The sequence below is a fragment of the Dermacentor albipictus genome, chromosome 6 (genome assembly GCF_038994185.2).
Source record: "Dermacentor albipictus isolate Rhodes 1998 colony chromosome 6, USDA_Dalb.pri_finalv2, whole genome shotgun sequence".
Lineage (NCBI taxonomy): Eukaryota > Metazoa > Arthropoda > Arachnida > Ixodida > Ixodidae > Dermacentor > Dermacentor albipictus.
The window spans coordinates 83,554,072-83,581,160 of NC_091826.1; the positions used below are offsets into that span (position 1 = coordinate 83,554,072).

The following is a 27,089-nucleotide window of genomic DNA, read 5'->3' on the forward strand; positions in this document are numbered from 1 at the left end:
CAAGTATGCTGTATTACTAATCGACGCTGGCAATAATGCGTCTGAAACGTTTGAAGGGCCCTGTAATGGCTTTTACAAACAGCGCATTCAGGTTAGCGTTCCAGTCTCATACGATAGCCCACAGCGTTTGTCATACAACCTGCCAGCGCATTTCCTTCGTCCACGAAAAAAGATGAATAATGGTGATAAAGATGAATAAGCCACCCGTTCCGGCGCGCATGGCGCGCATAGAGAGAGCGAAAAAAAAAACAAAATGAGGGAGGAAAAGGCGCTCACACTCCTCCGAGCGCACGCGCCCTCGCGCGCGGAGCTCCTGCGCATGCTCAGAGATCTTGCGCATGCGCGGCGGTGCGCCATCTCAACGAGTGCGCCGGGCACGTAAACGGTTGTACCGGTGTGCGGTGTCCGCCTGAACGTTGGTGTCTGTGTATGCGTGTCATCTTTGTGGCATCACACGTCAACTACACTGAACGGTAAGCTTTAGCAAAGATGTTTTGCGTCAATAGCTCATGATTATGTGAGCGCATTTCGTAGCGCGAAGCGGCTGCATGTAGCGCAGGCGACTCGGGTATAGTGTCGGTTTGTCGTTGACATGGTTTCATAACGCGCTCTTGTTCTCGCTTCTACTATACGGAATGTTTTACGGCGAGCGATCGCTCGGGCTTGTTGATTTTCGCACAGTAGTTTAGGTGCGTAAAGAAGGAAGCTACACCATGTTTTAACTTGATATTGAGCTACCACTAAGCGGATTGTGTATGTTGGGCAGCCAGTGTGGTAGATCTCATTTCGTGGAGCTTGATCCGGCCGCGATGAATGCTGCGCCGCATGTGTAGTGAAATTCTCGTGACACGCTTTACGTATATATCTCGAAATTGTGTTAGCATCAAGAATGTTCTGACATCATCATCATCATCATCATCATCATCATCATCATCATCATCATCATCAGCCTTGTTACGCCCACTGCAGAGCAAAGGCCTCTCCCATATTTCTCCAACAACCCCGGTCATGTACTAATTGTGGCCATGTCGTCCCTGCAAACTTCTTAATCTCATCCGCCCACCTAACTTTCTGCCGCCCCCTGCTACGCCTCCCTTCCCTTGGAATCCAGTCCGTAACCCTTAATGACCATCGGTTATCTTCCCTCCTCATTACATGTCCTGCCCATGCCCATTTCTTTTTCTTGATTTCAACTAAGATTTCAATAACTCGCGTTTGTTCCCTCACCCAATCTGCTCTTTTCTTATCCCTTAACGTTACACCTATCACTCTTCTTTCCATAGCTCGTTGCGTCGTCCTCAATTTGAGTAGAACCCTTTTCGTAAGCCTCCAGGTGTCTGCCCCGTAGGTGAGTACTGGTAAGACACAGCTATTATACACTTTTCTCTTGAGGGATAATGGCAACCTGCTGTTCATGATCTGAGAATGCCTGCCAAACGCACCCCAGCCCATTGTTATTCTTCTGATTATTTCCGTCTCATGATCCGGATCCGCAGTCACTACCTGACTTAAGTAGATGTATTCCCTTACGTCTTCCAGTGCCTCGCTGCCTATTGTAAATTGCTGTTTTCTTCCGAGACTGTTAAACATTACTTTAGTTTTCTGCAGACTAATTTTTAGACCCACTCTTCTGCTTTGCCTCTCGAGGTCAGTGAGCATGCATTGCAGTTGCTCCCCTGAGTTACTAAGCAAGGCAATATCATCAGCGAATCGCAAGTTGCTAAGGTATTCTCCATTAACTTTTATCCCCATTTCTTCCCAATACAGGTCTCTGAATACCTCCTGTAAACACGCTGTGAATAGCATTGGAGAGATCGTATCTCCCTGCCTGACGCCTTTCTTTATGGGGATTTTGTTGCTTTCTTTATGGAGGACTATGGTGGCTGTGGAGCCGCTATAGATATCTTTCAGTATTTTTACATACGGCTCGTCTACACCCTGATTCCGTAATGCCTGCATGACTGCTGAGGTTTCGACAGAATCAAATGCTTTCTCGTAATCAATGAAAGCTATATATAAGGGTTGGTTATATTCCGCACATTTATCTATAAGCTGATTGATAGTGTGAATATGGTCTATTGTTGAGTAGCCTTTACGGAATCCTGCCTGGTCCTATGGTTGACAGAAGTCTACAGACAGTTCTGACAGACACCGTTCTGACACGGTCTACAGTTCTGACAGACACGTATAGTTAAATAACTGCTAACGTACTCGGATGAAAGGACGTGTTTGCGGGGCATGCATCAGCAGTGTGTGCACTGCCGTTTTCGCATTGTTTAAAGGTAGCAGTATTTTTAAGGTTTCCGGCAACCAATCTAAATAATTTTAGGACGTTACCGCAAGCAAAACACGAGACTTGAAGAAATGTCAAGCGAAAATCTCTAGATTCACCCAATCTATTTATATGCAACCACAAACGCTTTTGGAGCATGAAACCTGCGATAAGCTCAGTCACTCGCAGCTTCGCAACTTAGCCGAAAAAATTGGAGCACAATAAATTAGTCGCTCCGGGAAGCACTTTTACACGTTTCAGACTGAAGGCATTGCGTTTGACGGTAGTTGGAAGATTAGTTTTTTGTCTCTTTTTTAAACAGTTTAGCAGCAGAAGTTATCTTTCGAGCTATATGAAAAGCGTTAAGCGCCTTTCGATGCTTCGGGGTTATGCAGTTTACGTGCTCTTAATCTCTAGGCAGCTGCTGGCGCAGATTCGCATTGTGCCAGTCGTGCACGGTATGAAGCCCTTGTCGTGCGCAATAAGTGTTCCGGTTTTCATTACTGTTGCATGTAGTGCCGTCGTCTTGGACAGACTGCATACTATATGCGCTGTACAAAAGAAAAAAGAGCCAGATTATGAATTTGGTGGTCTTTTCTTAGTAGATAACGCACAGATTATTCAAATAATTCAGTGGACATTGCATTTGTTCTACCCTTATTAACACACCTAAGAGATCGTAACATGTTTTAGTTGATAAGTAACCTGATCAGTAAGCCCCCATTCATGTGCATTCTACTGAAAGTGTGGCAAATGTATTCATCTCGAAGTATGAGAAAAGAGACAATGCAGACTGTTCTAAGCGGAAATAAATTGCAAATGTTAACGTGATTGTTCAAAACTGCAGTCAGTATGCTGAACATGTTAGATCGGCACGGGCACATTGCATTAACACCTGAAAAATGTGCACAGTCCAGCAGGGTATCATTGTTTCAACAATTATTATTATAGGAATCGTTTGGGATTCTCACATTTCTATTATTTTTATAAGTACACTGTGTGTCACATGAACCTGTCTTGAAACGAAACGTACCGTTGCTAACACCGGCAACCATTATGGTTGTCTAACTGCTTATCATACTGTAATATAACGAAACATCATAATGGTACTGATTAATATTGCCATGTAGTCTTTAGTCATAGGTAAACAAAGTTAACTAGAGGCATAAGTGGTGAGAGCAAATTATATAGAAAACTACTATTGAACCGTAAAAATAACTCATTGTATAGTTTTCCCTCACATTGTTGCATTTGTTTTACGCGTGTCTCTGTGTCTTCCGTGCTGTACTCGTGTGGCCATCAATTACGAACTTGCCGAAGCCCTTGTCAGCTTTATTAAACAAGGGATTCAAGTCAGTTGCATCTAATACTACATGTTGAGTGACTGACGTGTTATTCGTTTTATCTAAATATTATGGACTGGCACTACTTGGCAAGCATTAAACCATAGTATTTTTTATTGCACTTAAGCTGCAGGCGTCATAGATTGCCAGAAAATTTTCATGAAAACAGCCAGGAAAGGCTTGGAAAAAGATCGGGAAACTTTAAATTGGCCACATAGGTATGCTGTCTTGTTACATGTCAAAGTTTCCAGAGAGTCTCTGTGTTAAATATATTTTTGAAACGTTTCACTTCATAAAAATTAAGGGAAATTGGTTCTATCTATTGAAAAAAAAAAGAAAGTCAAGCAGACTGACAAGGCATTTCTTACTCAATATATTTTTTTTGCGTTAACTAAACGTCCTGAACCTCGATAGCCTAGAAAAAATTTTCATCTTTCAAAGCACCTTAAATAATTTACTGTGATAGAATTCATTCGAACTATACTATCAGTTCTGTTTCCTAGGAGGTGCATATCTGTCGTGCCATGACACAAAGTGTTCGTGTGGTATTTCGGGTGCTCATGTGGTATACCTAACTTGGAAACCTGTTAGCATGCCCAAGAGGCCTCATTACCTGCAAGAAATTAAGGTACCATATCAATACAATCAACCCATCTGCCATCTGTTGAAGTTATGGCCAATGACCCATTCATTTAAAAGTATGAGAAATACATTTCAATGTGTACTAAGCAAAATAAATTACAATATTAATTAGGCGTGATACTAGGAATATTCCAGTCATGTCTTCTGAAAACATCCCTCTGCACGGGCATATTTAACTACCAGCTAAAAAAAACTGCACAGACAGCCCAACTGGGTAACGTTTCCGCAATAAATATAGGGACCATTTGGGATAAGTACATTAATGCATCATATATGAACTTGTCATAAAAGGGAACATACTGTTGCTGACACGGGCAGCAGTTGTGACTGTTTAATTGTTCACCATACCATGCAATAGAACATTGCATAAAGGTACTGATTTGTATTGACAAGCAGCCATTAGTCATAGTTAAACCACATTAAGTATTGACTTAGATGGTTTGAGTAAATATATTCAGCTGACTAATGAACATACAAAGAATACACATCTGTTATTTTTGCCTCATATTGCTGCATGTACTTATTTGCAGCATACACCTGCAGCACCTTTGGGACTAATGACACAAAGGTCAAGGCCAGCCTGGCGACCATGCTTGCCAAGGAGTAGTGTAAATATTTAATCTGTTTCCATAATAGCATAAGACAAGAATTTAAGGAATTCATGTATTATATCGAGCAATAAAAACGGTTAATGCATTGCCGGTGCATTTGTTTTGTTTTTTGCACTGCATGATTCAGCACTATATAAATTCTTTCTGTTTATGCAACATATATGAAAGTACAGCTGGTTCAGTAGCTTTATTAATCTACTAACGGTAATGCATAAGTGCAGATGAAAAGGAACAGGTGCACATGCATAATATCTGCATTCCATGCATTTCCATGCATTTCATATCTATAAAATGAAATGAAATACATTCAAAACGTTTTGCTACCGCATGTAATGAAAAATGTAAACTAACATGTAGATAGCCGCTATGGAGTTATGGTCTTATACACTCTTTGTAGACTTGTCTATAAAATGTCTGTGTCTATAGAGTGCCTATAAATTAATGAAATGCATGTTTGTTGGCAAGTGTGTGCAGAATGTCATAGAAAAAAGTGTATTGGATTATAAAGTTCTGTTTTTTAGACTGAAGTCTATAGAATGTCTATAGTATATATACATTTGTCTGCAGACATTCCATAGACTTCAGTCTACAAAAGTAGAACTGTAAGCCTATACACTTGCCCATAGACATTATGCAGACAACTGTCTACAAACATGAATTTTAATTAATCCATAGACACTCTAGACTCAGACTTTTTACAGACTAGTCCATAAAAAGTGTATGGCCATAAATCTATAGACGGTCTATAGACAGTCTATAGACTCAGACTTCTTATAGACTAGTCTATAAAAAGTGTATGGCCATAAGTCTATCGAAAGTCTACAGACAATCTATAGACTCAGACTTTTTATAGACTAGTCTATAAAAAGTGTATGGCCATAAATCTACAGACAGTCTATAGACAGTGTATAGACAGTCTATAGACTCAGACTTTTTATAGACTAGTCTATGAAAAGTGTGCGGCCATAAGTCTATAGACTGTCTATAGACTAGTCTAAAGAAATGTCTATAGACAGTCTATAAACTCAGACTTTTTATAGACCAGTCTATAAACAGTGTATGGCCATAAATCTATAGACTGTCTATAGACCAGTCTAAAGAAATGTCTATAGACAGTCTATAGACTTCATAGACAAATGTCTATGGACTGTCTATGGACTTTCTATAAAAATTTTTGTAAGGGCCGACCTAGGTTACGCCCTGTACGCAGACGACATCACGCTCTGGGCAACCAAGGGCTCCCTAGCGCGAAAAGAGGCGACCCTTCAAGAGGCCGCGATGGCCGTGGAGAGATTTGCGGCAGCGAGCGGGATGCGTTGTGCGCCCGAAAAGTCCGAAGTGATCCGAGTGCACGGAGGAGGAATCTACAAGTCCCCCGGCCCTATCGACCTCTATCTTGAGGGCCAGAAGATAACGGAAGGCAATAAGGCTAGGATTCTGAGTTTTTGGATCCACAGCAACCTGAAAGCCTCCCACACCATCCAAACCCTAAGGTCTGCCACCAACCAGATCTCGCGGATTATAAAAAGAGTTACAAGAAGCCGCAAGGGCATGCGAGAAGAGGACACGCTTCGCCTCGTCCAGGCTCTGGTGATCAGCAGAATAACGTATAGCATGCCGTATCACTATCACTCGCTAAACAAACGCGACCAAGAACAAGTCGATGCCATCATCAGAGGCGCGTACAAAACGGCCCTCGGTCTCCCTGTCACCACCTCAAACGAGAAGTTAGCGGCCCTCGGGATCCACAACACCTTCGCTGAGCTGTCGGACGCGATTATGGCTTCGCAAAAGGCCAGACTACAGAACACGTCGGCGGGCAGAGCCATCCTCCACCGGACCGGAACGGCAAAGGAGCTCCGTGCCCTCGATGGGCAACGATCACTCCCGCCTGAGGTCAGAGGCAAGATCAAGGCGAACCCGATACCGAAGCACATGAGTCATGAACTCCATGAAGGACGACGCAAAGCTCGCGTCGAGAGACAGCGCCGACAATTCAAGGGTGACCCGTACGTAACGTACGTGGACGTGGCGGCGTACTCTGTAGGGGCCGGGCCTCTTCGCGCTAGCCGCCGTGAACGGGAGAGACAACTCCTTGAGCCTCGCGGCCTCCGTAAGGGCACAGACCCCAGCTGCGGCTGAGACCATAGCCGCGGCGCTGGTTATAAAACAAGAAGACAGGATAGGCAGGGAAGTCCATGTCGTTACCGACTCCCAACAGGCCTGCCGTAACTTTACGAACGGAGGAACACCGCTGCTGGCGGCTCAGATTCTAGGCCCGAGGCTGCAAGAATACCATCAAATCACGTGGACGCCGGGTCACGCGGGTCTGGAGGGGAACGAAAGGGCGAACGCCCTAGCTCGAGCGCTAATCAACCGAGCGGGGCAAGACCAATCGTCTCATCAATCCCCACCCTTTACCTTCATGCCCCTGCCATCCAATTACTGCGACCGACTCGAGATCCAGCGACTCAACCGCAGGATTTATCCACCGTCTCACAAAAACCTCAGCACTGAAGATGCCGTAGCTCTCCGACTTATACAGACCAACACATTTCCAAACCTACACAGGTACAGTAAAATGTTCCCCCATACATATCGCGGCATCTGCCCCTGGTGCGGTGACACACGCCCTACACTCTTTCACATCTCGTGGGGGTGCGAGGGCAAACCTCAACACTTAAAGACTCCTAGCACATCATTTGAGCGGTGGGAGGTACAGATGACCGGCGATACCCTGGCGGGACAAGAAGCTCTCGTCCAGCAAGTACGTCGAGCAGCCATGGCCAGTGGAGTCCTGTAAAGAGGACACCACCCACTCGACCTCAAGAGCAACCTCCTCGATGGTCCGAATAAATGTTTTTTCTCTCTCTCACTAGGCACATCTTTAGTAAGCCAGTACCTTGATTTGACAAATACACCAGCGCTAACACATGCAACAACAAAGGAACAAGGACGAGACTCAAGCGCTGCCAAATCAAGTGTGCGCCAACTTGCCCGCCAAGAAGTTTTGATCAAGTACTTTTCTCATTCAGTGGGCCCATGCTTCTGTGTTCTTCCCTCTTCTCCAACAGCGCTTGTGTCTCGTTCATGTTCCTTTGTGGTTGCATGCGTTAGCGCTGTTATATTTGTCAAAACGAGTATGTGCCCGCTCGGCCCGAAAGAAGTTTTAATAAGCCAGTACCGTGGAACCGCCGAAGCGTCGGGGAATCGTTCTCTTCTCACACCCCGGGGGCCCGGTTTCCACGCCTCCCCCCCCCCCATACCAAAACGTGCCGAATTTTCTTTCCAAAAGCATTATGGTACTTTATTTACACGGACCTCCTTGAGAAATTGGACGTCAATTCGAGCATTTTGACGTGTTTTTACTTTTTGCGCCGTCCGCTATTTCAGGTGCCATCGCTCGGTCACGCTGCCGCCGCCGCCGCCGCCGCCGACGACGACGCAGGATTTTATCGTAATGAAGCATATAATGCTTGCGCATTAAATGTCAAAACTGAATGCCGTGCTGCGGCATGTCTACATTTTCACCGTTGGATGATATTAGTGCCATCATTTCAACGTAAACAGCGCACATTTGCCATGTAGTTGCAACGAGGACAGATTGAAATTACAGCGAATATGCGTTCTAGCATGCTGGCACAAGCAAATATTTTTTTTAAATAATCCCTGTTAACTGAACAAAATAGCAGCCTTATGCTTTAATGGCTCCGAAAGATGACAGTACGGCCACTGAAAGCGTCGGCTACGGTAATAACTTCGCCGGAACAAAAGAAAGAAAAATCAAGAAAACATAAAAAAATAACAGGGCACTATAGTTAAGTTTTCATAGATTACGATGGAATTTTTGAAAGCTACCATGGAAACCCACTTCCCATCCCTTGTACCCTCGAATTTTACCAGAAAGGGCAGAGCTCTCCCCTTCCCAGCTCCTCCAGCTTCGGCGACGCTTAAGACCCTGCCCCAACAGCGAAGATGAAACAAAGTAAAAAGATCCATAAAAATTTTATTATATGACGCTCAGGACACTAGAATGTATGTGTGACTCAATATGCAAGCCAAAACCCTTCTGTACTCCTACTGAAAGATGAGAAGAGCGCCGACATTCAGCTAGCCGGAACAAGTTATCATACATGCTAAGAAAACTAGGTATATATAGTGCTCTTCAGAAAAATTTATTCAAACCACTGTGCGTTAAAAGGTTTGGTGGAGCTAGGAGCGCTAAGCTCCTTTTCTTAAGAAACGATGACTGCTGCTTTAATTGACGCATAGAGAAAAAGAAGCTAGGCCACCTCGCTTTGAGTTTCCTTGGGGAAGAATCCAAAACGCATATGTTCGTCATGACTATGTCATTTCAAGCGGCCTTCTACACGTCAAAGCTGGTGCATTTGAGCAACTACTGCAACCAGAAAAGTAAATCAATTAGACACAATTAAAAACAAAGTCTAGCTGCTAAGGGATAATTTTTACTTACCGAAGCTGATAGGAGGGGGGATTCAGAATTTGTGAAAATATTGTTCGAAACGCAATACGGCGGCAATTTATGACTAATACGCTGTATAATTCACAAACTTCTGTACATTTATAGGACGCAAGGAGTTCACAGCGCTTAGAAGGGAGGAGCATCGATGAAAACTATCAGTCCCCGCAGGGGCGTCTGCGCAAGCAGGCGTTTGGTGCGTTGCGACACCACGGACCCGAGCACAGGAGGGTTGGACCCTCCCGCGTGTAGCCGTGCGCGGCTTAGCCGTGTCCGGGGAAAAGGGGATCCTGGGGGTTGAGCCAATGCCGGGTGTTTGGACCTTTACGGCCCCTCGGCGGCGGCAACACACCCCTTTGGCCTCGGCTTCACGTAGACGGCACCCCCGGACTGACCCACCCGGGGGAAATCGGCAGTCGCCTTTTCCTGTCCTCCTCTCCAATCTTCGTCTTTCTCTCTCGTCTTTCTCATCTTTCCTGTCTTCTCATTACTTCTCCTCACTTCCTAGTTTCCCGGCGGCAAGGGTTAACCTTGTGTAGCTAGCCAGCCTTGGTTATGCTGTATTTGGTTATAGCAGCGATGTACGGCTGGCGTTGGCAGGGTCTCTCTAGCAGGAACTCCTGTCACGTCCCCCTGTTGGGCTCCATGGTGGGTGGTCGGCATCGCGGCCGAAAACCCTACTGTACTCATGGAAAACGCTTTTCCTAAACTCCCTGATCGCCCTCACAAACGAGGGCGCACCGAAGATCTCTTTCAGTTTTTCGGACGACAAGTCCAGAACTTTCCAAAATATCATGTGATCCATTCAGAAAACCCAGACAAACTAGTGCGTAACATCTCACCGTTCCTTGTTTCGAAGTCTTTAACTGAAGTTTTTGGAACAGGATATAAGGCGTCGAGAATGACAAGCGGTGATCTTCTCTTGGAGCTCCACGATAAGAAGCAGTACGAGAAACTGCCGAAACTCGTCTCATTTGGCGAAACCCAAATAACAGTAACTCCGCACCGTACCATGAACACCACCCGCGGCGTTGTCTCGGACGATGACATGCTAGAGCTCACTGAAGCTGAACTCTTGGAGGGCTTCAGTGAACAGAATGTAATAAATGTTAAGCGAATTAAGATCAGGCGAGACGGTAAAGAGATCAACACGAAACACCTTATACTCACGTTCGGTTCAAGTGTCCTCCCCGAGTCCATCGAGGCCGGTTATATCAAACTTCGTGTTAGGCCATACGTGCCAAATCCTCTCAGATGCTTTAAGTGCCAAAGGTTCGGCCACAGTTCACAGAACTGTCGAGGCCGGCTGACATGTGCCAAGTGTAGTGACACTGAACATTCCTCCGAAACATGCCAGAAGACTCCACATTGTGTCAACTGTGATGGCGAGCACGCCGCATATTCGCGCGCCTGCCCATCCTGGAAAAGAGAAAAAGAGATTGTGACAATCAAAGTCAAAGAAAATATATCTTTCAAGGAGGCACGTAGGCGGGTGTCATACCTGTCTAAGAGCAGCTTTGCCGATGTGGCGCGTAAGGGGGCAGCGTCGCAACGGCCTCCGGCGGCTGTCAGACCCACAGGCAGTGAGTCGGCAGTTACGCCATCTGCCCCCGCGGCGGTTGCAGCTAGCGCTGCTCCGTCAACCGAGGAGAAGGGACCATCCACCCCAAAGGTGGGTGCAGCCGAGGCTGCCCCAACTTCCGAGGCCCCTTCCAGCGCTGGCAACGTCCAGCGCAGCCAAATCCCTCAGGGTACCCCATCGACCTCCGGGCTGGTGGGCGCAGGGGTCTTGCCCTCCAAGGCGGGACTCCCTCTGAAAACCTCTCGCTCGCAAGAGCGCTTGTCCGGCGCCTCACACGAGGCAATGGACACTACACCTGACCCCAAGGCGCACCAAACGCCTAAGGAGCGTCGAGAATCGCTCGAACGCTTCAGAAAGAACAAAACACCTATTACAGGGCCTCGAAAGGGCTCTGTACTATAAGGCATCCACTCCGTCTCCGTAAACACAGCACCAATTCACCTTAAACATGGATACACAAATCATCCAATGGAACATCAGAGGTCTCCTTAGAAACCTTGATGATTTGCAAGAACTCATCCACAAACATAATCCAAAAGTGCTGTGTTTACAGGAAACGCACTTAAAATCTAAACACACAAACTTTCTCCGTACGTATCTGACGTTTCGCAAAGATCGCGATGATGCCGTCGCATCATCGGGTGGTGTTGCGATTCTTACTCATAGAAGTATTGCATGTCAACATTTACAGCTACAAACGCCCCTTGAAGCAGTGGCGGTTCGAGTTGTCCTACTAAACAAACTCATCACCATTTGCTCCCTTTACATACCCCCGCATTACCAACTGAACAAACATGAATTTCACTCCTTGATCGATCAATTGCCAGAACCTTATGCTGTTCTTGGCGATTTCAATGCGCACAGCTCCCTGTGGGGCGACTCTCGTATAGATGCGCGAGGTCGCCTTGTTGAACAGTTCCTTTTCTCTTCTGGAGCGTGCCTTCTCAATAAAAAAGAGCCCACATATTACTCTCTTGCAAACCGATCCTTTTCGTCAATAGATCTCAGTATAGTCTCCCCGTCTGTACTGCCTGAACTTGAATGGGAAGTTACCGACAACCCTTACGGTAGCGATCACTTCCCTATACTGCTAAGATCATATAAAGAAAACGAATATCCACCATACGCTCCTAGGTGGAAGATTGAGACAGCTGATTGGGAGAAATTTCGATCTCTAACTAGTATCTCATGGGCTGACCTGTCTTCATTAGAAATTGACGCTGCAGTCGAGTTTTTTACAGCATTCATAATAGATGTCGCATATAAATGCATATCAGAAGTAAAAGGCTTGGCCTGCAAACGGCGTGTCCCATGGTGGAACGACGATTGTAGGATCGCTCGTAAAAAACAGAACAGGGCGTGGGGGTTGCTACGCGCTTCTCCCACTGCAGAAAATCTAGTCAACTTTAAAAAAGTAAAATCCGAAGGCAGGCGAACCCGCCGACAGGCCAGACGAGAAAGTTGGCAGAAGTTTCTATCAAGTATGAACTCGTTCAGAGATGAGGCGAAAGCTTGGAACAGGGTCAATAGGATAAGAGGGCGACAAGCACATGCACTCCCTTTGGTAAACACAGAAGGCGATACCCTACAAGATCAGGCGGACTCACTTGGGGAGCACTTTGAGAGCGTGTCAAGTGCCAACCATTACTCGCAATCCTTTCTGAAATATAAACAAATAGAAGAACGTAAGCCACTCATGAGAAAATGTCAACAGAATGAACCATACAATTGTCCTTTTAGCATTGCCGAGTTGAGAGCTGCCTTGAGCGCATGCAAGAGCTCTGCCCCGGGATCTGACAGAATCATGTATGAAATGATCAAAAACTTACATAAAGACACCCAACTTACACTACTCACACTTTTCAACACCATCTGGGATGCAGGGTACCTTCCAACCGCGTGGAAGGAAGCCATTGTAGTCCCTGTTTTGAAACAAGGCAAAGACCCTTCCTCAGTGGCAAGTTATCGCCCGATAGCCCTCACAAGTTGCCTTTGTAAGGTGTTCGAAAAAATGATAAATCGGCGACTCATCTTTTTCCTTGAACAGAGCAAAATTCTTGATCCTTATCAGTGCGGCTTCCGAGAAGGACGCTCCACAACTGACCACCTTGTACGTGTAGAAGCAAATATCCGGGACGCATTTGTACACAAACAATTCTTCTTATCCATATTCCTCGATATGGAGAAGGCGTACGATACGACGTGGCGTTACGGAATCTTAAGAGACTTGTCAGAAATGGGCATCCACGGTAATATGCATAATATAATAAAAAGCTATCTGTCAAATCGTACCTTCCGGGTAAAAGTCGGCAATGCACTCTCACGTCCTTTTACGCAAGAAACGGGTGTACCCCAAGGAGGCGTGCTCAGCTGCTCGCTATTTATCGTGAAAATGAACACGCTTCGTGCTTCACTACCACCCACCATCTTTTACTCTGTCTACGTGGACGACATTCAAATAGCTTTCAAATCTTGTAACCTCGCAGTCTGCGAGAGACAGGTACAGCATGGCCTGAATAAAGTCTCAGTGTGGGCAGACAAGAATGGATTTAAGATCAATCCTATCAAAAGCTCTTGCGTTCTTTTTACAAGAAAGAGAGGCGTGGTTCCGGATCCTTCCTTAGAACTGTGTGGACAACGAATACCTATCAGCAAACAGCACAAATTCCTAGGTGTCATACTTGACTACAGACTCACTTTCGTCCCCCACATTAAATATCTAAAAGAAAAATGTCTGAAAACAATGAATATAATCAAACTTCTATCCCAGACTACATGGGGTAGTGACAGAAAGTGCTTAATGAATCTCTATAAAAGCCTCATTCGATCGCGACTAGACTATGGCGCCGTTATTTATCACTCTGCCGCCCCCAGCGCGCTAAAGATGCTAGATCCTGTTCACCATCTAGGTATCCGGTTAGCCACTGGTGCTTTCAGAACGAGCCCGATTCAAAGCTTATACGCGGAATCAAATGAATGGTCCCTCCATCTACAGAGAACTTATATCAACCTTACATATTTCCTTAAAATACAATCCAATCAACAACATCCATGTTTTAACACTGTTAACGATATGACCTGCACTACCCTTTTCCATAATCGCCCCTCTGTAAGAAAGCCTTTCTCGCTACGAGTGAGGGAGCTTAGTGAAGAAATGCACGTTCCACTCCTTGAGCTTCGCCTAATGCATCCAGCCAAGCTGCTACCTCCTTGGGAGTGGCAGCTCATACAATGTGATATATCTTTCGTGGAAGTGACAAAGCATGCTCCAGAGATTGAAATCAAGATGCATTTCCGGGAACTCCAGCACAAATACTCCTGCACGGAGTTCTACACCGACGCATCAAAGTCACACGACGGGGTGTTCTATGCAGCCGTCGGTCCATCCTTCTCGGAATCCGACGTACTGCACCCGGAAACTAGTATCTTTACGGCTGAGGCCTACGCACTGCTCTCGGCCGTAAAGCATATAAACAAATCACAACTCCCGAAATCAGTTACATATACGGACTCCCTCAGTGTTGTGAAGGCCTTGATGTCTTTCTGTAATCACAAAAATCCAGTATTTGTTGAACTCTACTCCGCACTGTGCAAAGCATATATATCTAAGCAACATGTGATCATATGCTGGGTGCCTGGACATAGGGGCATCGAGGGAAACGTTCTAGCAGACCAGATGGCCACATCAATCTCATCGCATGCAGCTAACTCTACTGCTTCGGTCCCTGTCACAGACCTGAAGCCTTTCTTAAGAAGGAAACTACGAAACCACTGGCAACGCATGTGGGACGAAGAAATAAATAATAAACTGCATGTAATAAAACCACAATTAGGTTTCTGGCCTCCTGTAACAAAATCCCGCAGGACAGATGTCCTATTCTGCCGTCTAAGAATAGGACACACTTTTGGCACACACAACTTCTTACTCACGGGAAACGAGCCACCAACCTGTGGTAGATGCGGGGAGAGGCTGACCGTCCTCCACGTCCTACTGGAGTGTCGGGAAGCCGAACCCGAAAGAAAAAAACACTTTCTCTTAGCATACAGGCACCACATCCCCCTTCATCCTGTTATGTTACTTGGTCCAGAACCACTCTTTGACACCAACGCCGTCTTAGGTTTTTTGGAAGATGTTGTGTTTCATGTTATTAGCCCCACACGTTCGTAGCACTTCCTCTCTTCAGAGGATGCTGCTGCGATAATTTGAATAAGCACATGCCTCTAAGCCCTTGTGGTTCAAGGGCTCTGGCGAGGCTGTAGTGCTGTAAGAAATTCAACGTCTCGCATATTTTAAACAATGCATCATTCTTTTACGATGGATTTTAATCTTCACAGTCTTAGTCATTATTCATCGCCATTATTTTATAGTACATAGATTTTACGCATTTACAGCGACCATTTTTAGGCCACTTTACAGCCAAGTCACATCTTCCATAATACATCATTAACACTACCACCAGTCATGGCGCTCTTTGGCCAAACCTGGCCCTTGCGCCACAAAACAACACACATCATCAAAACTATCAGTCACGTGAAAGAATTCCGGGAAGCGTCGAAATACATAAACGTTTTATCTGAGACTGGACTCCTTTTAAAAAAGAAAAAAAATCCAAAGGAGGTCATGCAGATAATTGTTTTTTACCAGAAGTTGTTCGTAGCAGTGTTGATCGGAAAGAAACCCAACATGGCGCTCGACTTTTTCATTTCCATCCTTCCTTGTTTGCGCCAAGAAATCATATTAATCGTCTACTCAGCAATATTAACCGACTAGCGCAGCAACATGTACTTCCACTGAAGTTCGGCATAACTAAATTAGTGGTTCGCGGTAACCATTCTTGTATTTTATTTTTATTTTTCGCGTTGTATTGGTGAAAAAACAACAAAATATGCATTCATTGTTCCTGATATTCAAAAATTTGGCCTGCCCTTGTTTTCTGTACTGCATTTTGCTAGAGGACATCCTTTACGCCCTTCGGGACCGCACTGGGTAGAACATCAGTGAATATCGCACGAATTATTTCCCGAACAATTGTTTGCAAAGTGATGATGGTGATAAGACTATTAGCAAGTGGAGGTGTTTTCATCTGTGAGCAATCTTCAAAGTGAAACATCCAACCCGAAGTAACTAGCAGACAGGCGCGCATGCCCGAAAAGCCGCTTCAAAAATTGATTGTCGATTTGAAAGACGTAATGTGTCGACAATGTTTTGTGCATTTTACAACCCCTCACCTCTGCATTCGCCTAATACGTCTTGAGAAAGGAAAAGCTATGCTTTCGACCTTCTCTAGAAAAATATCTTTCCATTCCGCGTTTATGAATGCACAAAGAAAAAGAAAATATGGCAGTGATGTTGAAAATGAAAAAAAAAAGAGAAAAGTTGCTGCAAGATAAGTAAGCAATTGATTGGAAAACTTAATTGTGAGTTCCTAATAAATAGGCTAGGGGTCTTTTACAGTTAGCAATTAGAATTTAGGACGCACGACGGCGCGTATTAGCCTCAATCAAAAAACTTAGGTGTGTCAGCAAAACAATTGAGCAAGGCGTCTTACCTACATTGCGCTGCTCTTTGAAGCTGCTTCCTCATACAGACTGGATGCCCGGTGTTTCGTCACTGGCTAGCAATTGGGTCCAAAAATATTATATCTTTCAGTTTTTACAGTAATGCTTACATACTGGAGGCTGTTTGTACAACACTGCACTTTTATACACGTTTGCTGACATAAGATGGGGCACGAGCGAATGAGATATCTTGCCGCATTTTTTTTTAAACGAAGGCGCCATAGTATAGCAGGTAATTGTATTGATGGACCGGGCTTAACAAAATATGCAGTGCGTGCATACAAAAATAACCGAGAGCACATACGTGCTTTCTTACTATTGCGCCTTAGGGGAAAACCATACGACAGCAGCCCGACGAACAATGTTATCCTTTTAAGGCCATCCATTTTTGTTTTCGTATGTGAAAATAAAAATAAAGACATTGTTAGTGCGCTGGTACAGGCACTCGAAAGAAGTAGGCAAGTGGAGAACGAAGGAATGGAAGATGCGGAGACTCTGTAGCCCTCAACGAGAAAATGAAGACAAAGGTGAATGCGGAAAAAAAGAACGACGTGACAAGTCCACACAGCCACGGTTGCCGCCTGGGATTCTCAATTGTGCCACTTGCACGCATTCCTCCAAGTAAACACTATATTTGGGTGTGAAGGAGAGGCAGACAGACGCTAGAATAACAACACACAAAAGCGATTTGTGCGTATAGGTGGAGTGTCTCCTATTGCGTCGGAAATGAATTTCTATCAAACGCCAACAACAAGCCCAGGAATGTTTCCTTGGAGTAATGCGCAATCCATCAAAAGAATTTACAGTATATTCGTATTTGGTATCTGGGTCGCTCACGCGCACACACACGCGCACACACACGCGCACATACACACAAACACACAAATGAGAACACAAACGCTCGAAGTGTCGTCATAAAGAACCGCGTCGAAAATCCAAGCGCAGTGGATTACCTACTAGCCCGAAGCAATTTGCCTTGTTCTGTAAACAGCGCGTTAAAATGCAAATATGCTTCATGCAAGATGTCGCGATCACATCGCGTCTCCGTTTCCCTGTTTCACTTTTAGGTCTGTGTCTTCTTTCACAGGAGTTTTTTTTTTTGCCACTGGAAACTTAGGCCTCGGGTTCGATCACCTACCGGAGCCACGAAAATTTGATGACGCCACAGCGAAAATGTTCTCGGTACTTAAGTTTGTCTGCACACTGAAGGACGAAGAGTTACGCTATAAAAAATAAACATATATTCAAAGGATTCGTCCCAAGTACCGCTAATATACAGTCTTTCGCATGTAATGTACGGACTACGTTGCCTGAGATGCCCGCGTTGCCACGCTGGAGGTCACAGGCCAGAAATCGCTAATGACACAGTTGCTGCGGTATGCTACAAGTTCCAAAATCTTGAGGTAAAAGAATTCCCGTATTCAGCATGCAAACGTGTGGAGTGTCGCGAATGGCACGAGATCCACACAACACAGTCAAACGGAATACGTTGCGATCAGGCCGACTAGCCCGCGCAGTTTTGACAAAGAATGTACATCCGCAGGCTGTCGAAATCGATGCAATAACGCACAGCACTGCCCAACAACTTTTCCAAATCTACGCGCTACTTTAAAGCGGTATAACTTCATAGCTTGAGTAGCGAGGATTTCTATTTCTGGAACGCCATAATGATGTTATTATTTCTGTTGTAAGTGGATAGACACATTGTTAGTTTCCGAACTCAATAAGGCAACTTCCGATATGGCAGGGATCATTCTGTGCTGTACATTTCTGGCTTCAAACTGTAGCAGTTACTTTTTTTCTGTCAATTCTGGTACCACTGTTTTGCTACATGAACCTTCATATAATACCGGATGCATTCCCCTTGAATACCTATGACATGTCTCAGGAAATAAGCCCCGTATATTTGTCCTGGTATGTGCACGTGCATTTCCATTTTCTTCTCTAAAGGCTGTGAAGATGTATAGGTAAGAAAGACTGTCTAAACTTTAGGTTTGTTAGCGAATAGTTAACTTCTATACCCTGAAGCTCATGCTTTTTCCGAAATGTAGCGAAAACATTTTGGCCCCATCGGTTAGTTTGTTATTTAATAAGCTAGTGTGTTAGTTAGTTAGGCCCTATGCAAATAGTTTCATGGTATTCGCTAGACCACTTTGATCCAGAACAAAATGCCTCAAGCCAGAAAGACTGTCGAGTGCTGGCCAAAGCTAGCGGTTGGTTTGAATTCAAAATTCTAATAAATGACCCTTATAGATCTGCATGATCCTGCCAGAGGAAGAATACTACATGAAAGTATAAAGGCCCACTTCCTTCACTTCAGCGAGAACATCACACGCTACTGCTATGAAGAGTTGGATTACACCAACACAGAAAGCACGCAGGCTCAGTGCTCGGCATGGATTGAAGATATGAAACCTGCAGTTGCCGGGACAGAAAAGGAAAAAAAGATGGACTCTCTGTATGTTAAGTTGGTACCATCATGGGCACCTAATTAGTCTCGTTGGCTTAGTATTTACCTCTTCGGGGAATTATGCTTATGAGAGACTTCTCCTGAGATGTCATCTGCAATGATGATTTCGGAACCATGCCCGCCTAGACATTCTGCATCGTGATCGAGAATAGATGTGACCATCAGTGAAAAGGAGGCCAAGACCATATTTTTACCTCCGATCACGCCAAACAAATTGTTCTCTTCTCATTCATGCTTTTTCCTTTGGGCATGTGTTAACGCTAGAGACTACGGCGCATTTGTGTGATGTATGTACTTGGACTCCCGGCTGCCTGATGAACACGCTTCTAGCAAAAATTTACTGCTTCTCGTTTTCTCTATTGCCTACTAGAGGCGCAGGTGGTGTTTTCGCTAGCGCGAATCCTTTTACGCACTGTGTGGCAACATTGAAGGCACTGAGTTGCGGTGGACATGACTGGCATTAAAAAGAAGCGTGGCTGCGCTAGGTTAGCGAAACTTCCAATTTGGCAAATGATTCGCGAAGTTATGTCTGACACCCGATCAGCTCTTTATCACACGTTCTCATACCAATACTGACCCTGTCATTGAGGCTTACGGCTTGCTGCTTACATCAACGTAAATGATCAAAGGGTGAACTGAACCGTCCATTTTTTTACTCAAAGAGGTTGGGCGAAGAAAGAAGGCTAAGCGTTAGTGGTTGTGTACGAGCCCAAGAGGAGGATATGGCGTAAGAGGTCTCTAAGAGGTTAGGCTTTCTTCCCACATTATCTTCAGGTGCAATGTCTTTTAGTGCAAATATATGGAACAATGTCATTTCCAAAGAATTAGCAGATATATTATAAAGGTGGCTGAAGATAAGTAAGGTGGGATTTGCGAACATGTCTACATTGCTGATCCGCACCCCTCCACCCCCCATTCTTCCGTACTAATCTTCATCATTTTATTTTAGATATCCCACCCTGGCACTGGTGTTTCGCTTGAATATCAGCTAGAATAGCATCCTGGTGTTAACAGCGCGTTACGTAGAAGGGACACGAGACGAGAAGACACCACATGCGCTGTTAATGTTGAGTTAATGGTTCGCTCACTGCACCGGAAAAACTGAAAAGCCTCTGCCGACGCGTCAATTCAGAAGAACCTATGAAGCAGCAAGGATGCACGATATATCCCGAGAGCCGCTTTGTGGATTGCGCAGAAGCCGTGGTGTGTTCTACACCTTTGAGATGTGGGAAAAAGTACGTAGGGAAAACTGGAAGGTGCACAAACGAAAGACTAAAAGAACATAAACTTAACGTCGAGCAGGCGAACAGGAATCTAGGTATCCACGTCAAGGATTGCCCCTCTAAAGCTTGTGCCGCAGAATTTAGATGCTGTGAAGTCCTGAAAAACACAATGACCAGCTGGTTCGGGAGATTAGTGAGGTAGCCGAGATAACCAGACTTCGTGAGCAATGTGTGAGCCCGTCTACCTTATTGCTAACAAAAAAAAGAAGAAATAGAACTTGAGCTTTTGCAAGTGTAATCATTATCTTGATAGCGACAAATTGCGTGTTTCACATGATGTGCAATGATGTGTGTGTGACACGTGTGGGCAAATGTATAAGAAGCCGTGTTTCTTTCAAATAAACGTTATTGAAAGTCAGAGCTTGTGGCGTCGGGTTCACGTCTCGCGTCCCTCCTACATTTTGCGCTGTTAACACTTGCCTGGGAATGAACCCATCGCGACAAAGAGCTGGAACCGCCGTTGATGTTTCGGTGAACTAAGGCGCAAAATTGAATTGCTGCAAGTGTAAAACACTTCCGAAGGTTTAGCAAGACGGGTGTAACGCTCGTGATAATTTAAACACGAGTTTCATTTCCTATATGCATCGCAGACTATGGAAAAACTGGAAGTGAGGCTTTTTTGTATGTTTTGGTGTTTTTAGTCGCAAATGAACTAGGCCGGCTTTGCCAACGTCTTAGCTATTAACGGGACAATAGGGATGACTGTGTCATCATGCGTACCAAGCTGCACGTGAATTCTGCCGTTGACGTTGTTTACTAAAATTACTTTCCTGCTTAAAGGTGCCCATAGGCCAAATCTCCCACTGCCTGAAGGCTTTTCTTGACGAATATCGCAAAAGCGGTGCCACTTGTCTTAGCATACCTTCAATACTTTAAAGTCACAACACTAAACATGTGAAAAAAAGGGTGTGTGCTTTGAAAATGAACCCTATAAAATTGATGCGCAAATATTTCTTTGAAAGGCGCAGGGGGTGGGGGGGGGGGGGGAAGGCGATGTTTTTGAAAATTGACGCGTAGATTTTTGAGCGTTTTTTCCACTCTGATATGCGGTAACTCTTCATTCACGCTTTATCATCCTTTGAAGAAGCGATGCAGGCATGCGCGAGGCTGTTCTCGGTGCATATTGCGTTGCAGCACTAAAGAAACTCTTAGCGCTTGTCTTTCCTCCCTAAATGTATTCTAGGCGCGTAATCTTAAACTTTTGAAGCAAGAAACTCCACCGAAGGAAGAGCCACTGCTCATTGAGAATGGTGACACGTATCTTCGACTTATAACCTGCAACACTTGCGGAAATATATTTCACCTCTGAAGTGGCACTGGTGTAGAACAAGTTTGTGATTGTAAAGCTGATGTGTATGCCATTAAGCAATGTCCCGGCTATTCCCACTTTCTGTTGTGTGTATTTTCTTCGCCGTGTTTCACTAACATGCTTAGTGTTATTCTCAGCCATATTAGCGCCATGAAAATTATAGCCAACAAGTTATGAAGGTCCCAAGTGAAGACGTCGTCTGTACATGTGAAGTGACCATAAGAGACGCCGTGTCTTGAATATGCGTTTCTTCGCTAAATCGCCGGGTGGTGAAACCAACCTTGCAGGTGCGCTCACTTTCAACGTTGAGTGAATGAACTATTTCTTTGTTTTTAGGAATCACATATTTCCCCCCTCTATGTATTCATGCACCTCTCGGGGCGTATTATGTTCTTCTGCGTACGACTCCGTATTGGTTACCCTTTATCGTGAACTGGTCAGAAATCCCCCACAGCAAGAGAAGGAATGTGGGCCGCTAAATTATCTAACGTACGCTCAACAGCCTTATCGTTTCCTTACTGCCAAAACAACCACATACTGAAAGATTAAAGGTTGAGAGGGCCGGGAGTTTATTTTTCTGGTTAGAAGTATCAATGGAGGCAACGAAGACATCAATTTCCTGCCAGCTGCGCAGTGTTCGTTTCCTCTGCACGCACTCTGTCTTTTGTGCACATGGATTTCCTTCCAATTAGTTATGCGCGGTACCAACCTATGCGTCACGTAGGCAGGCCTGCGTATAGACCACGTTCATTACCATTCGATGGAGATATACTGTTTTTGTTATTCCTAATCCCTTTCAGTAATCACAATTTTCGGCGTTGATCTTAACGATAGACGCTCAGAGCACTTATAGTGGATGCAATAGAAAAGCCTTGAGCGAAATAAATTCTTTAATGTTTCTTGTTAACGTTGCCTTTGCACAAAAATTGATATATATACATAAAGCTCTCAGTAATAAGGACATTTAAACAAACCGTTTCCCTTAATAGACTCCCTATTTCTTATGCGAGTGTTGCGCAAGCATCAACAGAGCCCGTCAACTGTGGAAAACAATTCTGTGTGCACCCACACGTAACCACAGCACCAGATTCGTTATCGTGTTGTTCACCTTGCAGATTACACTTCGCGAATTCTTTAAATAGTCGCAGCTGTTGCTTGAAAGCTGAGAAAAAAAGTAATTTGTTGTTGACAGAAGTTGGCTACTGTGCTTTTTATTTATGTGCGACATCATTCGATGCACCTAAATTTTGAGAACTTCATGTGGGCATTTTTTAAAGGTATCCTTACGCAACACTGACAAAACTGCTCGAATGATTTATGCAAGCTTTTAATGATTATTTTAATTATGGAGTAATACGTGCCAAAATCACCATACAAATACGAGGCACGCCACAGTTTGGGATTTATTTTGACCCCTTTAGTTCCTTAAAGGTCACTCAACGCACAGTACAGGATTGTTGCTTTTTTACTTTCAATCCCATGGCACGTAAATCAAGTCAAGGCATTGTTCCCTCTGCCCAGGCACATATGAACAACGTCAGTGACGCACTTCTATCGAACATAACGTAGGCACGCACACAGCACACAGAACACAAGCAACACGCTCGAGCAGTCAAGAGATATCTACATATTGTCACGTTGTGACAGTGAAGGAGGAGAGCGTGGCACGAACGCGAGTCACAATAGCAACGTTTCATTGAACCAAGCAGCACCCACTAAAAAACAAGTTACACTCGTGCAGAACCGTGGTGACGAGACATGCGTCGACCGCCGGAATATGATGTGCGGTAAGAAGTGTCGGAAGTAATGCCAGCCCATGACTCACTCAACCACTTAGCGCAAACGCTGGTGCTCACGTGTGTTCTAATATTTACACCACTGTTCTCGTCGCGCAGACATCCTGATGACGCAAGGCTCGGCGCCATCATCACTAGCAAACGGAACCAGCGACAACATACTCATCCGCGACAACCGTACTCATCTGCAAAAAACTTTCGAACGCATTGTACCTGAACTATGACGCTGCTAACTTTCTTTTCCTGCCAGAGCAATGACGAAAAAAATAAATAAAAAACAAACGTTGATGATCCCTAATGCTACTGTAATGGGAGCTTCTTACCTTACGACAAGCAAAAGTGAAACTTGATTTCAGAAGTAAGGGCAATTTCCCAAGCCGTAGCTGCAACATTCCTTTTTCTATCTTGGAGCGACAACATTTGTTAACCGGTGAAAGTTGATCACCGGCAAAGATTATTAAGTGCGCGAGCAACATGTCCATCAGCGAAAACCTTTTGAACGCATTTTACCTGAAATATAAGGCTGATAAATTTCTTTTCATACCAGATAGACGACGAAAGAATCAAAAACAAAACCGACGTTGACGATCCCTAATTGCAATTGCCAGTTGACCTTCTTGCCTTCAGGCAAACAAAACCGAAACTTGATGTCAGAAGTTGGGGAAGTTTCCCAAGCCATAGCTGCAACTTCCATTTTTCTGTCTTCCAATGTTACTACAAAAGTTTATATACATGCACACTTCGTTATACAATGCATGCACGCCACAGGAAATTGAAACTTAATTGACAATGGCTTCGGACAAACAAAGGGAGCACAGGGCTTTAAAGAGTGTGTCGGAACAATGGGGTGTCTTTCGAAAGTGGTCCGCGCCCTCTTGCACCAAACAACGCATCAGCGGGAAAGTATAACGTTTCACATGAGACCTTTACACTCCCAATCAACCTAGTCCTCGGGCAGTGAAAATGCTCTGAGGGGACACAACCGAGGAAACAAAGAAGCTTTGCCTTGGATGAGTAAAGCAATACTCAACGCTCTGTCGAAAGAAGAATCACCTTTCTGCGGCAAAGTCGGAGGTATAAGGTACCGGCAGAGAAAGATGATGAAGCTTTGGACTGGCACTATGATGCAAGTGTATTACAGTGACCAAGAGGTTTAAATAAAAAAAATGATGCTTGCTCTCTGAAAGAAAGAAATGAAATGCAAAAATAGTGAGAGAACACATTTTTGTAATTACTGTCTGGAGGTGTACGATGAGAAGTATTCCCAAGTAGTCACCGAAGTTTTGCAGTCAACATACAAGTAATTGCTTTGTTTAGGATTTGATGGCGTGGTACTACATTACCAGCATCGAATTCAGCCAATCAATGTGTGGTTTTTATTGGCGCAAGGGCCAGGTATGGCCAAAGAGCGCCATGCCATCTAACATCTAACATTGAGTTATAACATACACTCGTAATTTTGTTCGATTGCGAAGACACGCTATTTTTAGCGACCCCTCATCTGGTGTACCAACGCCATAGAATCTGAGCCAGCGTAAAGATAGCTAGCTCATGCATCTCGGCAAGCAGTGCATAGTAAGCCTCAAACATTAACCATTGTTACTATCGTCAATTATACGGAGTAAAAACGAGCACGTCACTCTAAAGCTTAACATTTGATGCTCGAGGCTGGTAATCTTTCCTGCGCTGAAGTTGTGCTAGTGGTACCCTGCACACGACAGGCATTTATATGTACACTGCGCATTAACCCTAAGGGAATCCCTATCCTGCACTGCTATCACTGTATTCGGTGTCGTGTAACTTGGAACATCATTTTTTAACAACGTAGTTATCTTAGTGAATCCTACCAGTTCGTTGACTTCGGCGCACAGCTATAAAAAATTTGCCGGACGTGAAGGCGAACCTACTATTTCTTTTTTTTAGACCGTTGCACTGTGTAGACATGGTAGACACGGGCCATGAACACAATTTGGCGTGGCAGAAGCCTTCAGCTAATTAGTCTATGCCACGAGGTCTCCTTTCCTGAGGGCAGCAGCATAAAATATTGGCAGGCGAAACTTTGTGTGCTTGATTTATGCAGACGAAATCGCGTCACTCAAAAACAAAACACTGTGCAATACCTATTCATGAATTCTGAAAACAGATACCGGCGATCAGTCTTTTTAATATATTTTAAAATTATTGTTTCGGAAATTCATCTGTACAATTTTAGCCAAGTATCTCATCGCATAGCTCAACTTTTGCATCGTCGCAGCTTTTTTATAAAGCGCCAGAAAACTGCTTCAGCTCTTGAAGTTTCGTGAAAATAATGAATCCCTGCGTCCTGAGGGGCAACATACCCAAGGCCCACATTTATTAGGCACTTTCAGAGTACAATATTATTTTAATTTTCAACATCGAAATAAAATAAACAAGGAAACCTTGCTAAGAATATTTTAACCTTCAGATGTTAGGCACAACATATATAACACAAAATTGAAGTGTCTCCAAAGACGGGGGCCTCACAATTATGAATAATTTGATTTATAAAAGCAGTGAGGGCACTTTCACAGGCAGCATTACTGACCAGTCTTCAGAAGATTATTGTGAAGAAACCTCATGTGGATTTCTTCAAAAATTCTACAGGAGGCTTTACTGTCTGTGCTCTTTACCTAGAGACAACAAAAGGCATAGAATTACGTCTCATAATAAGCTATCGATATATCTACGCTGCGAACTTCACGTATCCTTTTTTTTAAATTAAGTTCGCTGTAGTTTTTATTAAGGTGCGAAAGAACTGCCAATTGTTAGTGGCCGAGCAAATGCGCTACGAGAAAAAGGCTGCCAATGAAGAAAAAAGAGCAAATTAGAAAAAAACACCAGATCACTGCCTTAGGAAATGGCGTTGGAAAGCGGCGTTCTCCTAAGCCTAGAAAAATAAAACGCAGTTAAATACCCCTCCATCAAATTTCAGGGGTCTGGACAGCACCTAAGTGGGCGCTGTCAGACAGACTTTGAGTGACGTGGTCTGGCTCCTTTAATCTCGCTGCGTAATCTTGCTTGTTTCTGTGCTGAGTGGCGGAAGGAAAGTTCACGCTCATTTCTCAGTTTTGTAAAGTAGGCTTTTCTCTGAGTGCGCCAGTGACACGATGGCATTGTTTCCATCCCAAGGGAACCCACGGTGAGGGAATCGACACCCCTTGTGGAAACGAGGATACCGCCTGCTTCAGCCCGTTGGCATTGCCGTATCAAGAAATGGTGCCAGCTTAGCGAATCGCCCAATGAAAATAAAAACGAAAGCGTCACAAAGTCGACAGGACGTCGCTGTCGCAACGAAGTTTGTCTTTGTCCTGCTCACCAAACGAGCAGCTGGTTGCGCCATGGGCAGATGGAGAACGACGTGCTAGGCGTTCAGACCCTAGAGTTGCGGCTCCCGTCTAGACAAGAATACCGGCTGCCCTAACAAGCCTTGTTGCTTACAGAATGATTCGTTGCCCACAAGCAAAACAAGGCAAGAAACTGCGGTAATACTGAACACATTTTCAAGCAAAGGTTTCAACGACTTTGAATGCATCCAGCATCGATTCATGATTGTTTAAAGAATATATGTCTGTATTGGTGCATTTCATACCTTCTACATGTCCGCTGTATAATTGCTTTTCTTCACTACATTGCAGCAATTGTACAGTAGCTAACGGCGCATAACGACGGGCCCGCGCCTATGACATAGCAATGCATTTATGCGCATTATCTAGTAAGCTAC

The 27,089-nt window shown here is 44.5% G+C and overlaps 1 protein-coding gene and 1 long non-coding RNA gene across 6 annotated transcripts in view; one reads left to right on the plus strand and one right to left on the minus strand.

Annotated features, from left to right (window-relative positions):
- LOC139061254 (glycine receptor subunit alpha-3-like) overlaps positions 1-27,089 on the minus strand; it is a 293,459-nt gene that overhangs the window by 142,346 nt on the left and 124,024 nt on the right. The window contains exon 1 of one of the 5 annotated variants that reach the window (XM_070540967.1): positions 14,879-14,899. The exons of 3 other annotated variants lie outside the window; for them this stretch is intronic. The gene's annotated coding sequence lies outside the window, so the exon portion shown is untranslated. Of the gene's footprint in view, positions 1-12,537; positions 13,009-14,878; positions 14,900-27,089 lie in introns of those variants that run through there. One more of the 5 variants, XM_070540965.1, reaches the window with a different exon arrangement.
- On the plus strand, positions 374-4,958 carry LOC139061255 (uncharacterized). Its single transcript, XR_011515278.1, has 2 exons — positions 374-473; positions 4,788-4,958. It is a non-coding gene; the product is annotated as an uncharacterized lncRNA (long non-coding RNA).